General features: G+C 43.9%; 1 long non-coding RNA gene across 5 annotated transcripts in view; it reads right to left on the bottom strand.

Annotated features, from left to right (window-relative positions):
- The window catches only part of LOC142022157 (uncharacterized), a 465994-nt gene that overhangs the window by 250739 nt on the left and 199967 nt on the right, over positions 1–15288 (bottom strand). For all 5 annotated transcript variants that reach the window (XR_012647864.1, XR_012647868.1, XR_012647867.1 and 2 more), the window contains exon 2: positions 10712–10873. This is a non-coding gene — a long non-coding RNA (uncharacterized LOC142022157). The remainder of the gene's footprint in view (positions 1–10711; positions 10874–15288) is intronic.

Here is a 15288-nt window from a genome sequence, read left to right as displayed (position 1 = left end):
TAAATCCTAAATCTCTATCCCAAAGCCTAGTCTTCTAGCAGGTAATGTGTGTGCACAAATTCCGTCATATATCAGAGGGCTAGCTGTGTTAGTCTGGATCTGTAGCAGCAACGAAGGGTCCTGTGGCACCTTATAGACTAACAGAAAAGTTTAGAGCATGAGCTTTCGTGAGTTAACTCACTTCTTCAGATGCTGGAGAAGAAGCATCTGAAGAAGTGAGTTAACTCACGAAAGCTCATGCTCTAAACTTTTCTGTTAGTCTATAAGGTGCCACAGGACCCTTCGTTGCTGCTACAAATTCCATCATGTGCAGGCAACTCCAGTAATTGTGTGTACAAATATGCATGCTTATTTCTGAGAATCAGTCTCCTTGCGCATAATCATGTCATTTCACTTAAACTGAAAATAATATTGATTAATAACCTTGGTCCAAAATATGAATGGTATCCAAACCAGAATTTTTGCAAGTTCACGGTACTTAGTACTCCATTATCATTTTCTTCACTAGGACTAGTTGCAGAGAAAGGAGTTGCTCAAAGTGGAGAGAGGTAACAAAATCTAGCCTAAACTTGGACATCACAACTATTTATTTGAGTAGGAAGCTGTTCCTTTAAACAAGAATACTGGTCCTTCTACTGGAAGTTTACTACCTGCTCCTAGGCTGGAGATTTTTTGGCATGCTTCCACCATTCCAGACAACAGATTGTCACAGCACAGTAAACTCTTTCATGTCCGGCAGTCTTGAGACCAGGAGGTTGCTGGAAATTTAAGTAATCTAGATAATAGAGAGGTACACCTAGCAACGCATAGCTCTAAAGAAAAGCAAGATTAGATATTAAGAAACAAACAAAAATGCACACAGAGTACTTTATTTACCAGAAACAGTAGCATTGTATACTACAAGCTTATACTGTATTCGCTATATTTATTTGCATTTACTCTCACTATACTGTACTTTTGGAAAATGTAACCAAAATTTACTTATGGTTAAAATGCCAGTTATTTGAGAGTTCCAGGTGATAGAATGCCAGATATGAAAGAGTTCACTGTATTCAGCTACTCAGTTATGGGGTCTCAACACATCCGCTTCTCTCCAGTCAAATGTGCCATTTCATTTTTATTAACAGAGATATAATTTCTCAGGTATCTTTAATATCTGCCTTTTTTATACCATAAGGCAACTCTGCAGATTTCCTCAGAACCATAGAGCAATCATATGAAAAAGACCTGAGGGAGAAGTGCAGAACCAAAATTACAAATCCTGCGTGGGATGCTCAGGACAAGACAGACATCCCAAAGCAAGGAGCTGTGCATCTTCCAAAAATCCAGCATCACCCAGTTCTGTGGCTATGGGACAACCAGAGAGAAGGGATATATTCATGGTAAGCAGAAAAGCACTACAATCATTGCCTTGGCCTGAAATTAAATTAAGGATGCTACTGGTTCCCATTGCTCCATTATCAGCCCTAGACCTCACTTCCTCCCATGTTGGTGCTATCAAGAACAGTTAGTCCTTCACGCTTTTTCAACCTCTTATTTCATTACCATATCTAGCAAAGCATTAAAACTAAATACTTTTGCATTCCTCTTCCTCTCTGGTTTGTTCAATTTTAAAGTAAGCAATGCCTCAGAGGTCCCCAAAAGGAAATCTGCAACACACCGCCTCTTCCCCTATTTATCTCAATGAGCACACACTCCCTGAACAAAATGTCTTTTCAAACTGCCTCCCTTTCTCCTGGCCCTGTGACTCTAATAGCTTTTGCATAACATGCTCATTGAAATAAACATGTTTAAATTCAGCCCATTTTATTTTCTCTTTACATTTAATGCTTCATTTTAGCTAAATTAAGAATATTTTCAATCGGGGGGGTATTTTTAAAAGTTTGTTATGTGTCTAGTTAAACTATTGCATCTGGAAATGAGTGGGTTGGAAAGAACTTCTAATGGGCCATGTAATTTCAGGGAGAAGAGATTCAGACTTTTCCAGTCTATAAATCTCCCACTGTTCACTTCTTACAATCAGCGCTCTTCAGATATGCCCCAGAATTCGCGAAGACAGATCCTATAATGCTGCCAAGGTGGTGCTATTTTAGTTGATGAAATACTTTATGGAGCTTTGTTGCCATTAGCACAGAGGAATTCTTATATTAAATCAGACCTGCGGTAAATCTAGTCTTGTAGATCCATGTGTTAAGTCTGTTTGCACATCATTGACACCAGTTCTGGCACACTTTAGCTACATCCACACTATAGAGCTCTTCCGAAAAAACTTCTTTTGCAAGCGAGGGAGTGTCCACAGACAAAAAAAGTGGACCAAAAGAGCGATCTGTTCTTTCGAAAGAGAGCATCCACACAGCCCCCTGCTCTTTCAAAAGAGCAGACCAAGGATCGAAAAATTGGGTCCCACGAGGACTGCTCTTTGGGTGGGGGGGGGGGAAGGGGGCCTGTGGAGTGTCTACACGTTTTATTTCAAAAGAAGCTGTTCAAAGGAGGTGCTCTACCTGAAAAGGGAAAGGAAGAGCAGTTCCGAAAGGAACACTGCATCCTTTTGATTTACTTTTGAAAGGACGCGTTTTGTGTGTAGACACTCCGACGTATCTTTTGAAAAAGCCCCCTTCTTTCAAAAAACCTTTCAAAGAACTTGCTAGTGTAGACACAGCCTTTGTATGACAGCTACTGTGTCAGATCCCACACCCACAGCCAGCACGTTAGGCATGTCATGTAATGGACTCCTGGAAGATGCCCAGATACTAGAGTACTGAGGGCAGTACAAGAACTAGAAGGGAAGGGAATGGCGGAACAGCAAGGTGTTGTGGTGCTATTTACAGCAGTCCTCACTTTGTTCTTAATTTTGTTAGACAGGTGCACACAAGCCACTTTTGTGATCCCCTACTCCTGAGCAATGTCCTCCTTGATGCCTTGGCTCCTGTCTTGAGGTACCAGAATCTTTAGAGGAAGGTGCAAGGAGCTTCCTAATTGGGTAACAGGATAACCCACCCCTTGGAGGGAGTTTCTTCCTAACCACTGCCACTTAGAGGCTTATGGCCTGAAGCACAAGGACTTATAAAATGTTGTAACAACATTTTATAAGAGAGATAACTATCATGTTCTTATTGTCTACGTACAGGTCTGGCCTTAGTGCAAAGTAAGCAAGGAGGCTGCCTTGGGCTTTGTACCTTTAAGGCCCTATGTGGTGCCCCACTGGCAGCGTAATACCTTGGGTCTCACCGTCCACGTGCCAGCTTGGGTACCGCAATCTCTTTAGACAGGCCTGTCTATATAAATGCCTCATCTTTCCAAGCTCATGGACCCAACACCACATTGTGGAGTTCTGCAGGATCATTGCGTAAATAAATACATTGCCTGGGGAAAACGTGCTGCAAGTGAGAAAATCTGTTGCAGTAGACAATGAGACAGAAGCCGTCGGAGCTGAACTGCAACTGCCCACACTGCTACTGGTACTCCCCTGGCAATCTTGACTCGCAAACCAAGGCCCCCTTTGGCTTTGAGGGCTGCTTGCCAAGAACACAGTTTAACCATTTGTGACAAATGCATATCAAGTTGCAAATTTAATATCTGCACTGATGCTGGTTCCATGCCTACACTTGGCAGCAGATTGCCTGATCTGACTGCTAGAGAGCCAAATTCATCCATGGTGTAATTCTTCTATTTTTCATTTATGTCCGGGATGACTTCAAAGCCATAAAGCTTGGTCTGATACTTAGCCTGAATTTTCTCTGCCATAGCTTAAGCCCATTACTTCTTGTTCTCTCATTAACTAATGAGAACGACTGATCCCTGACCTTTCATAACATCCTCTGTGATGTTGTAGGCAGTTATCTTCTCCTCAGTCAGTTACCTTCATGTAAGCCAGAGGTAGTGAATTATTTTTCAATCAATGTCCAGGTTGCTTGGTGGAATCAAGGTTTAGACACCAGAGAAAATAATAAGTAAATAAAAGACTTGGGGATCTGTTCAAAAGTGTCCAGTGGTATAGATTTGGTCCATGTTCTGCCTCTTCAATACCCCAGTCATAAGCTGTGCACGCCCATGCCTTTATCTTTCACTCCAGAGTCCAATTTTTCCTGACATTTGTTAGACTTTTCTTTCCACTGAACTCCTTCCATTTCATGTGTCTTATTTTAAAATGATGATGTACAGCCCACTTCTCCAAATGGTGCTGAGTTGAGTGGAATAATTACCTCACTTTGTTTTAGGCCTCTGTTGGAGTCCAAAATTACACACTAGAAAATTATGCTTGTTTTTATCATTTTCCTTTTGGCTTCCCTAGGTGCACTGAAGGCAGGTTTTATAAAGGACATAAAAAGAACCACATTACAACCAACACAGAAAGAAAACTGAGAGTGGGGAGGAGGATTTTGTGCTTCAGCCACTGGATGAGGAGTGAAGTATCAGAGGAGTAGATGTGTTAGACTGCATTTGCAAAAAACAATGAGAAGTCCTGTGGCACCTTATAGACTAACATATTTTTGAGCACAAGCAAGTTGGTAAGGTGCCACAGGACTTCTTGTTCTTTTTGTGTACTGGGACTCAGGAGATGAGGGTTCAAGTCCCGCCTTGGCCATGGACTCATACGAATGGCCAAACTGGGTCAGAAATAAGATTCATTAGCCTTGTATCCTGTCTCCCGACAGTGCTCCAGGCCAGGTCCTTTAAAGAGAATGAACAAAACAAGTAATCACCCAATGATTCATCCCTTGTTACCCATTCCCAGCTCCTGGCAAACAGAGGCCAAGGACACCTTCCCTGCCCATCCTGGCTAACAGCTGTCAAAGAACCTGGCTTCCATGAGTGTATCTAGCTCTGTCAAAGAGTTCCACAGGTGATCTGTACCTTGTGTAAATGGAGGTGAGCACAGCTGCCTTCCAAGCAGTTGACTAGGGTTTGTTTCCCAGCCAATGCACCAGTTGTAATGCTGACAGACCTGGGGTTGCCAGCACCAGGGATAGAACCTGTAAGCATAGGGTCTAAAGCCCTGCACTCTACCACATGAGCTAAGGGCCAGCTGGCTCTCAGCTGAGGCTGTAGAGCAGAGACTTCACTCACCACAGATGAGGTCTCAGTGCCTCTGGGTACTACACTTCCTTTTGGTTTGTTTTAAACCTAATGCCTTTTAACTTCGTGATCCCTAGCTCTTGTGTTCTGAGGATTAAACAGCCTTTTCTTATTAACTTTTTCAATGTCAGTCAGGTTATTATAGCCCTTTATCACATTCCCTCTTAGTTGTCTCTTTTCCAAGCTGAAAATTCCCAGCCTTATTAATCTCTCCTCATACAGAAGCTGGTCCATGCCCCTAATCATTTCTGTTGCCCTTTTCCAAATCCAATGTATCTTTTTTGCATGCTAGTAGACAAATTACTCCTTCCCTGCAGTGTACCTCAAACGGGCCTTGTCTCGTAAGAGACCCACATGGCCCTAAGCCAATGACGTTATTGGCTGATATGGCTAAGGCATGTCTCTTTCATAGTCTATACCACCCAACAGAGTCATATGGCCAGCATCACATCCACCTGCTTCTGAGTGCCTTAACCCAATGGTGCAGGCATCCCTTTCTGCAGCAGGATGAACTGGAGGGGGCCTTGCAGTGTGAGATCAAGCAAAACTCAACTTTCCAGATTATAGGCAAGCACCTTAGGCACTCAGCTGTCACTCGAGAGGTGGGGTGAGGATAAATTCACCCATATTTGTGAAGTGCTCAGATGTGATGGTGATAATTGGAAAACCCAGAACAGGTGAGAATATGGTCTCCTTATCCAGTTGTATTTAAAAACCTCCTGTGGAAGGACATTGGCATTCTCAGTTACCACCACAGGGCATGTAGAGTCTCATCTCTTGAGATGCTTGTGGGCCATGAGCAATTATGTTTCATCACACTACAAAGAGAAACCAAACGAAATTTCAGGAGGCCCCGAGTGTCATTGGTGGCATTATCCTTGCAAATCAGGGAACTGGATGTATAAGTGCAAGCATGCACCTGTGGCTCATACCAGTGGCCCCTCAGAACACACTATCACAGGGGCCAGGCTAGGGCTCTTTAAAAATCTGAAGCATTAGAACTTCCTTAATGAGGAACAAATGTCAAAAACCAAACTCCTGATGTTCAGCCATGAGGGAAAAAAATGCTCTGAAAGGTGGTACTAATAGACCCGTGGCCTGGGTTTTAAGAGAACCACTCAACAACAGGACCGGCTCCATATCCCTGGTGATTTCTTGCACCCAGAGATGTGTTCCATGCACAGAGAGTTTCCAATGTAAATTACTTGTTTTTTTTAATTTAGCTTAAGGAAAACAAGTCATGAAAGCAGAAAAGTATCAGAGAGGTAGCCGTGTTAGTCCGTATCTTCAAAAACAACAAGAAGTCCTGTGGCACCTTATAGATTAACAGATATTTTAGAGCATAAGCTTTCGTGGGCAAAGACCCGCTTCATCTGATGCATGAGACTTATGCATCTGATGAAGCGGGTCTTTGCCCACGAAAGCGTATTCTCTAAAATATCTGTTAGTCTGAAAGCAGAAAAGTTGCCGTAAATGCCTTCATCTACTTCAGCAGCTGCCTTCAGGTGGCACCAAGAAATTTAAAGGCACAGTACACAGAAAACAAAATTCATGCAGCTACTTTATGCGCGCGCGCGCGCACGCACACACACACACACACACAAGGAGTAAATGAAAGCCTGTTTGGAAGCAGGAAGGAATTTTATCTTGTGACACTGGGAGTGACCTCCTGGGCTGTTTTCACTATCGGCTGGCACGCAGATCAGGGTTTTAGGGTCATGTAGGTACATTCCACCAGGTTGGCTTATTTCAGTTCCAGAAGAGTCCTTAGACCAGCAATGGGAAACCGAGGCTACTGAGCGGCCCACGTGCCTGGCCCTCCTTCACCTCAGCGGGCAGCAAGACTGCTCTACCCCAGACGGTTTCCCACCATGTGGCAGTGTTGCTCGCTGCACTTGCATACTTGGAACAGGTGGAGTGTGTGGACTGAACCACAGCAGTGCTTTGATTGGATGCAGAGGAAGCACGTGGCTTTCACAATCCATGTTGTATGCAGTCAGCACAAACCTCACCTCACCTGCCCTTGCTGTGGGTATGTGCCACTTAAGTAACACCAGTAGGGAAAACACAATGCATCTGGAAGCCAGAGGAATCTGGCAGCCCTGAGGATGGGCAACAATAAACAATATATCTCACGGACCACACTTGGAACCTGAGGGGCTGCAGGCTGCTCACCACTGGCCTAGGCACTGGTGGATTTCTCTCTCTCCACATGCAGTGCTGGAGCTGTACAGTTCTCCAGATGCTACAGAAGGATTCCTCGCAGGGAGGCTAATTTCCACTGAGTAATATGGGGTCCCTTTAGAAAAAGCCAACCACTTCCTGATTGTGGAGCAGGTGGAATTTTCAGGTTCTAGGGGATACATCGGGGGGAGAACAGAAGAAGGGGTTGAATGCGTCATTGCACAACCTCTAGGCTGCCCAGATCATAGGCACTAAACAGGAGCCAATCTGGCCTGCAGAACGATTCAGGACTTCATCTATGCTGCTGCTCGAGGCAAGTCAGGGATGACTGAAGAGCAATGTGCTCCAGCCATACCTCCTCCTCCTGTCTCACACATTTCCCCTGCCCAAGGCACACCCCCAGCGAAGGCACTGCAGACAAAGGCTGCAGGAAAGTTCTAGCTCCCCCACCCCCACCAGCTCTTCTCATCCCTCTGAGTTGCCTTGACTGCCTTTCCCCAAAGCAGCCCAGAGAATAAAGTCTGCTGATGTGAACTGATTTTCTCCCCCCCCCCCCCCGCTTTTCGCTGCCTTAATAAATTAAGCTGAGCAACAATAGAGATGAGCGGAAGCAGGACAATGTGGTAAATGTAGCAGAAAGATATTTGAATTGTAATGAAGAGAGCTAATCAGGAAAAGAATGGCCTATGTAGAAAACACTAATGAGTTTCTAAATAAATTCAAAAGGTTAATATTGTTCTAGCTAACAAATACAGGGAGAATCCTAATGTGAAATTAAAGGCCTCACTTCATTGCCCTTGTGACCACATGTTCTAGCCATACCCACCTTTTATCTATGGAGCTAATGCAGCTGTAGAGCTGCCTGCAATCAGTAATCCAAGCTTAGCTACTGCAAACTAGCACACGCCTCCAACCTGCATCTGAACGGACTGCAAAATGGTAGCGGCTCCAGGCCTTGACGCAGTTCCCATTGAAGCCAATAAAATGACTCCCAGGTCCTGTTGATCTCAAAGGGGGGGGGGGGGTGGAAACGAGCCCACAGCTCCTTCCATTTGAGAGTCATTAGAGACGAAGCTTTTTGACCAGCTTTACTGCTATGTTCCAACATGAAGGAAATTAAGATTTCGTCCCCACTTTCTGTGGGCGTACAAAGGACCGGGGAGCTTTTCCTTTGGCATTAAAGCCGGCATTAAAACTGTCCCCCTACATAAATATTCATAGGAACCTAGGAAAATGCTATTCAGCCACTTGCCTGGTGTGAACAGCTTTGTGTGACAGGCAGGCAAGAGAACTTTAGTTTTTTTAATCGCCATCACCATACTCGCAGTAAAGGTGGGTACTTTGTGCTGTGTCGCAAGAGGCATCACGGTGAGAATACTTATTAGTGACTTCAGTGGAATCAGAAGTCAGGGTGCAGAGCTTTTATGCAGAAGGTCTTGTCCCCAAGAGACAGGAGGAGAGTGAAAAATATCTGCAGAGTGTGGCTTAACACTTGAGATGTGGAAACTCTTTTTAATTAACTCGCTTCAGCCCTGACGAAAGAGACATGGGTCTACGCATCACTTCCGCACAAACAGAACGTGCCAGGCACAGCGAGCCAGATTCAACAGGGTTAGAATTTGCGCTGCCGAGTCAGAGCACGTGTGCAGTGGGATGTTTCAAACAGGCTATTCTACATATAAAAAATTCATCCAAGAATCTTGGCAAGACGAGGGACGCCAAAGTGAAATTGCTAACTGTGAATAAACAAGGCAGTTGCACAGCTCATCATAACCCTAATGATCCTCTCTAAATCAGACAGCCCCATCACCTGTACATCGAGCTGGTACATTAGCAGACTGCTGCGTGCAGGAAATATGCAGAGAATCACTTTAAAAGCGTTTTACACCGAGCACTCAATGAAAGCCCATGTGATGGGGTCTAAAGCAGATGGTGAAATGGGAAAATTATTCATGTTAATTCCTCGGCAGCCATAAATAAATAAATAAATAAAAATAATCATAAAAGCACCATTCAATCGAGCATGCACAATAGTCATAAAAACCCCAGCAGGAGGAATTCAGTGCTGTTCCATTCTGCATCATAAACCTGCTCCTGGTTAATTGGCTTCAAAGATACAGCAAACATTAATACCTTTTAAAAAAATATTAAGCAGTGTTGTCCGTTCTTTACAATGGCAGTTGTTTTTCTCTTTGGCTGTGTCTCAATAGTCTGGAAACCAGCCAACAAGCATCTCCGCACATACCCTCAGAGTCCAGCATTACTGCCCACCCTCATTTCCACCTCTTCGTAGTTTCACAGAATCTCATTAGTCTATTTTCTCAACCATTTTTTGACATAGCAACGCTCCCCATCCCTCTGCCTCTCCCTCATGCATTGTTTTGTGTGTCAGATCTCTAAAGCATTTCACAAAGGAAGTCAATATCCTGTTTTATAAATGATGGAAACAAGGCAGAGAGAGGGGAAGAGGCTCCCCCAGGTCATCCCAACAGGCCAGGGGAAGACCTAGGACTGGTACCCAGTGCTCTATCTTCTCTAGGTCACAGTGCCTCAGCTCTTGTAACTCCATACTTTCCTCCCTCACTCATGGCAAATAATCCAGCAGAGAGCGCCACACAGGACATGGGAGACTTCCCTAATGGTGATTGTAATTCAGGATGGTATTAAACATATCTATGACTTTCAGCACATGGCTAGGCCTACTGAATTCCTCAGAGAACCACTCACCTGCCTAAACCTAGCTTCCAGCACTGTGGCATAAAAAAATCTCCCAGATGTAAATTTGCAATAACCCCATGAATTCATTGTACCTGCACTGGTGTGGACTAAGATCAGAATCAGAGCCCCACCACCACACTTGTGACAGTGTCAGTCTGGAAGTAACATGATTGATAATCCAGTTCTGAGTGATGGCTGTCTTGCTCGCTTTAGAGAAGGGCACCCAGATTCTCAGCTGAGTTCACTCCAGGGCACTTCCAGTTGGGAACTGTCCTGTGGGACATTTCTCTCATTTAAAGCTGTTGCTGGCAGGAAGGAAGTTCTCTTTCGTTAGTCTGCCTGTGGTGTGAGCTGCCTTCACAATAGCCTCCCCTGTGACCTCCTTCTCTAGATGTGAGAAGGAGATTCCCCACCAAGGCTCATTCAGTCCTTAGTTTCTCTCCTGTGGCTAACCACCAGCCTGCCAAGTACTGCTAGCTGTGCTGATGGGTTATGATGTGTGGATCTATGTCTACTGGGCTGAAAGCAGCAAGTAATTTCCTATAATCCACTGACTAACAGCACATGATAATTCATTACAATTACTAGGACCAACTTAGAGGAGATCTGAATCTGCAACCTGAACATAGAACCAAAAGACTGCTGATCCATAATCTCTTCCCTGAGCCATGACCCAGTCCCTCAAGAGATATCTTTACATTAATTCTGCATCATAGAGGCTGGTGTCACTCACCTCTCCTTTGAACCTGATCATTCCTCCATTCTTCGTCCTCTAACCAGCGCAGTGTTTGCGTCATACACAGAGGTCAGTTAACAAACTCCTTCTACTTTAAAAGCTTGGCTGGCTTGAGAGACATTCACTGATTTTTCCAAATGGCGGTGTGTAGACGTCCCTCTAAAAAGAAAAGGAATACATGTGACCTGTCTCCCAATTTCCAGCTTTCTCACTGTGGACAGCAGTGTTTCTAAGTGCTAGGAAAAGAACAGATGGGTATAAGTTATGATCTGAATGCAGCTATTACCCAGACAGAATAAGGGCTGAATTCATCTAATAAATCATTCTCTTCCAATCACTCAGACAGCTCTATCCAGCACATGTACTTTGTGTCTAAGCAGCTATTCAGTAGCCACACAACAGCACATTAAGGAAGCACTAAGTGCAAGCACTTAGTTTGCTTGATAAGAGAAACAATTATATGCATGCATGCTGTTTGGCGTGCACTGGGCAATAAAGCACTCTGTTTCCACATTAGATGCAAAGGATAATTACAAGAGATGCATGGATACTGAAGACAGACACATTTCCATGGATTCGCTTTACTTGGTAATGTACCCACACCAAAACACCAGATCTGAACATCCAGAATGTGGCTTGTGTTTCAGCACATGTTGGCCGTGTCCACACTAGCCCCAAACTTCGAAATGGCCACGCAAATGGCCATTTCGAAGTTTACTAATGAAGCGCTGAAATGCATATTCAGCACTTCATTAGCATGCGGGCAGCCGCGGCACTTCGAAATTGACACGCCTTGCTGCCACGCAGCTCGTCCTGACGGGGCTCCTTTTCGAAAGGACCCCACCTACTTCAAAGTCCCCTTATTCCCATCAGCTCATGGGAATAAGGGGACTTCAGGGCTCCTTTTCGAAAGGACCCCACCTACTTCGAAGTCCCCTTATTCCCATGAGCTGATGGGAATAAGGGGACTTTGAAGTAGGTGGGGTCCTTTCGAAAAGGAGCCCCGTCGGGACGAGACGTGCGGCGGCAAGTCTTGTCAATTTCGAAGTGCCGCGGCCGCCCGCATGCTAATGAAGCGCTGAATATGCATTTCAGCGCTTCATTAGTAAACTTCGAAATGGCCATTTGCGTGTTCATTTCGAAGTTTGGGGCTAGTGTAAACGTAGCTGTTGTGATGGATTTGGAGATGCCTGAAATAATGTATGACTACACTATGCTAACCAAGTCATTATATTCATTACTGTGTGCATACTTTGTATTAATTTGCCAGCAGGTTTGTCAGGAAATACACCCAGGAAAGTGGGGGAAGGGCATGGACCTTGATACTCCCTTCCCATGAATCACAGAATCATAGCATACAAGAACTGAAAGGGATGTTGAGAGGTCATCAAGACCAGTCCCCTGCCTTCATGGCAGGACCAAGTGCTATCTATATCATCCCTGTTAGATATGTGTTCAACCTGTTCTTAAATATCTTCAGTGGTGGAGGTTCTGTAACTACCATAGACTATTTATTTCGAGACTTAGCCATCCTTACAGTTAGGAAATTTTTCCTAATATCCAACCTCCCTTCTTGCAAGTTAAACCCATTGCTTACTGTCCTATCATCAGAGGCTAAGGAGAATAATTTTTTCTCACTCCTCCTTGTAAGACCCTTTTAGGTACTTGAAAACTGATATCATGTCCTCTCTCAGCCTTCTCTTTTCCAAACTAAACAAATCCAGTTCCTTTAAACTTCTCTTATAGGTTATGTTTTCTAGACCTTTAATCATTTTAGTTGCTCTTCTCTGGACCTGCTCCAATTTCTCCACATCTTTCCTAATATGTGGTGCCCAGAATTGGACACAGTACTCCAGTTGAGGCTTAATCAGGGCAGAGTAGACTGAAAGAACTATTTCTTGTGTCTTGCTCACAACACTCCTGTTAATACATGCCAGAATCAAGGTGGTTTTATTTGGTTCTTGGATGGCTGGTTGGTATTTTTGTTTTGTTTTTTTCCAACAATGTCATAGTGTTGACTCAAACTCAGCTTGTGGTCCACTATGACCCCTAGGTCACTGTCTGTAGTACTCCATCCTAAGGAGTCAATTCCCATTTTGTAAGTGTGAAACTCACTGTTCCTTCCTAAGTGGAGCTCTTTGCATTTGTCCATATTGAACTTCATCCTAGTTGGCCTCAAGTCTATTTCTGCAGTTTATCCAGATCATTTTGGATTCTGACTCTATCCTCCAAAGCACTTGGAATCCCTCCCAGCTTGGTACCATCTGCAAATTTGATAAGCGTACTCTGTATGCCATTATCTAACTCACTGATGAAGATACTGAACAGAACTAGCTCTATAACTGATCCCTGTGAAATCCCACTTGTTATTCCCTTGCTGCCAAACTGTGAACCATTCATAATTATTCTCTGTGAATGTTTACGTAACCAGTTGCACACCCACCTGATAGTAGCTCCATCTAGGTTGCATTTCCCTAGTTTACTGATAAGCAGCTCATGTGATACTGCATCAAGTGCATTGCTAAAGTCTAGGTATACCATGTCCACCACTTCCCCTTTATCCACAAGGCTTGTTAGCCGATCAAAGAAAGCAATTAGATTAGTTTGACATGACAAATCCATGATGTTACTGTTTATCCTGATGTTTGCAGATGGATTCCTTAATTATTTGCTCCAGCATCTTTCCTGGCACTGAAGTTAAGTTTGTAATTTCCTGAAAATACTTTACGGACAAAAACAAGCCATGGACTTTGAAGTCCACCTCTGATACCTGGCTGAGTCACTTGAGCCTGGGAATAGATTTGACTTCCAGACCAGAGGTAAGGGGTATGGGAAAGCAATAAACTTGTGGCTCTGTATTGCCAGGGATTGTTGAGTGTCTATGTGCATGTGTTTAAAGCACAATTCCAGGAATCTCCGCCCCCCACCTCCACCCCCCCAAAAAAAGGGAACTAAACTTTTAAAACATCAAAAATGTCAAAAGATGGTGTTGGCTTTGGGCAAATATGCAAGTTAACTCATATTATCCAGATCTACACGCTCAGCACTATGAAAAATGGCTTCTGTGAGCTCATTTTAAATTTCCAAGCCACTCAGCCCAAAACACATACTTAAAAACACATATTGCCAACATCACAATTTCCCCATTCCTTACTTTAATAAACGTCAAATGCCCCCCAAATTCGAGGAAGATCAGATCCAAAAGTAAGAACAATGGGCCAAATCAAAACCCCAGACATTTCGAAAAGTTCTGTTGGATCTGACTATTCATATCCAAGCCCATTAGTAGATTCCAAAGTTCTTCATTTATGAGTTATCTGCTGTAGTGTTTCCTATTGTAGACATGAGAAGGGAGTCTGTTGTAATGAATATACTTTTTATTTTAATTGAGGCTGTTGGATACAGACAAACCCTGTGGTTCTCCCCATGTTTCTAGCTTCTAGCCTATGCTGCCTACTGTCTCCATAGACTGTACGAATAAATCCTGGCATAGAAAATGCACTTTTGGAAGGAACTGCTGATTGTACTAGTTGCTATTTTTCAGTTCCTGCTAGATCCCTTTTTTTTTTCGCCCCCTGTGAGCTTAGAGCAGATTAAAATCCAGGAATGATCACAAAAAACTCATTCGGCTGTGGAAGGCAGAAATTTTTGTTTGATCCCTGTCCAAAAAACTCAACAATAAGAGACCTTTTTCCCACATTCTCTTCCCCAATTTCTCTCTTGAAGTCACTTTCAAAAAAATTACTCCGCTTTCTACAGGATTGCTTAAATGACGCACATTGGGTTTAAACTAGCTCCTCCATGTGATTGCAGCCCTTCTTCATGTTACTTCCTGCTCTTTTTTCCCTGATCAGCTGTGTGTAATGCCCTGGTACAGAAATGGGTCAATAAAACTTGTATATCATTGTTAGCAGATTATCCATCATGCATATGCATGGAATAAATGGTCTGAGATTTAACCTAGGAGCACCATATTACTGTACAGTGTTCACCCAACAAAGCAGCCCCATTCAGCAGCCAGGACACATACTGGATCTGTGATGGGAAAATTAAACTCTGTGACAGAGTGAAAAGGGTTAAAGAGTTTTGCTCTGGGCTGAAGCAGCCTGCCCCTGCGCCACACCTGCAAGTCATGGCAGAAAGGGGGAAAAAGTGCCACACAGTAGTGGGTAGCCTTTGGAAGGGAGTTAAGCTTCCATGAAGGGGCAAGGTAGCTAGCAGAGCCTTAGTCTTCCCAAGATCTTTACCAAATACTCATAAACCTGAATTACCCACCAGGAGAAATAAAAAAAACAAATCGACAAGGCCAGACGAATACCCAGAGACCAGCTACTCCAAGATAGGCCCAAAAAAGCCAAGAACAGAACACCACTGGTCATCACCTACAGCCCCCAACTCAAACCACTGCAATGAATTATTAAAGACCTAAAACCTATCCTTAATCAGGATGCCACACTCCAGAAGGCCCTAGGTGACAGGCCTGTTATCTCCTACAGACAACCTCCCAATCTTATGAGGATTCTCACCAACAGCCACAGTCTATACCACAGGAACACTAGTCCTGGGAATTTTCA

The sequence above is a fragment of the Carettochelys insculpta genome, chromosome 17, assembly GCF_033958435.1.
Source record: "Carettochelys insculpta isolate YL-2023 chromosome 17, ASM3395843v1, whole genome shotgun sequence".
In the NCBI taxonomy this organism is placed as follows: Eukaryota; Metazoa; Chordata; order Testudines; family Carettochelyidae; genus Carettochelys; species Carettochelys insculpta.
The sequence above is the reverse complement of the archived record's forward strand: the minus strand, read 5'-3'. Positions and strand labels throughout refer to the sequence as shown.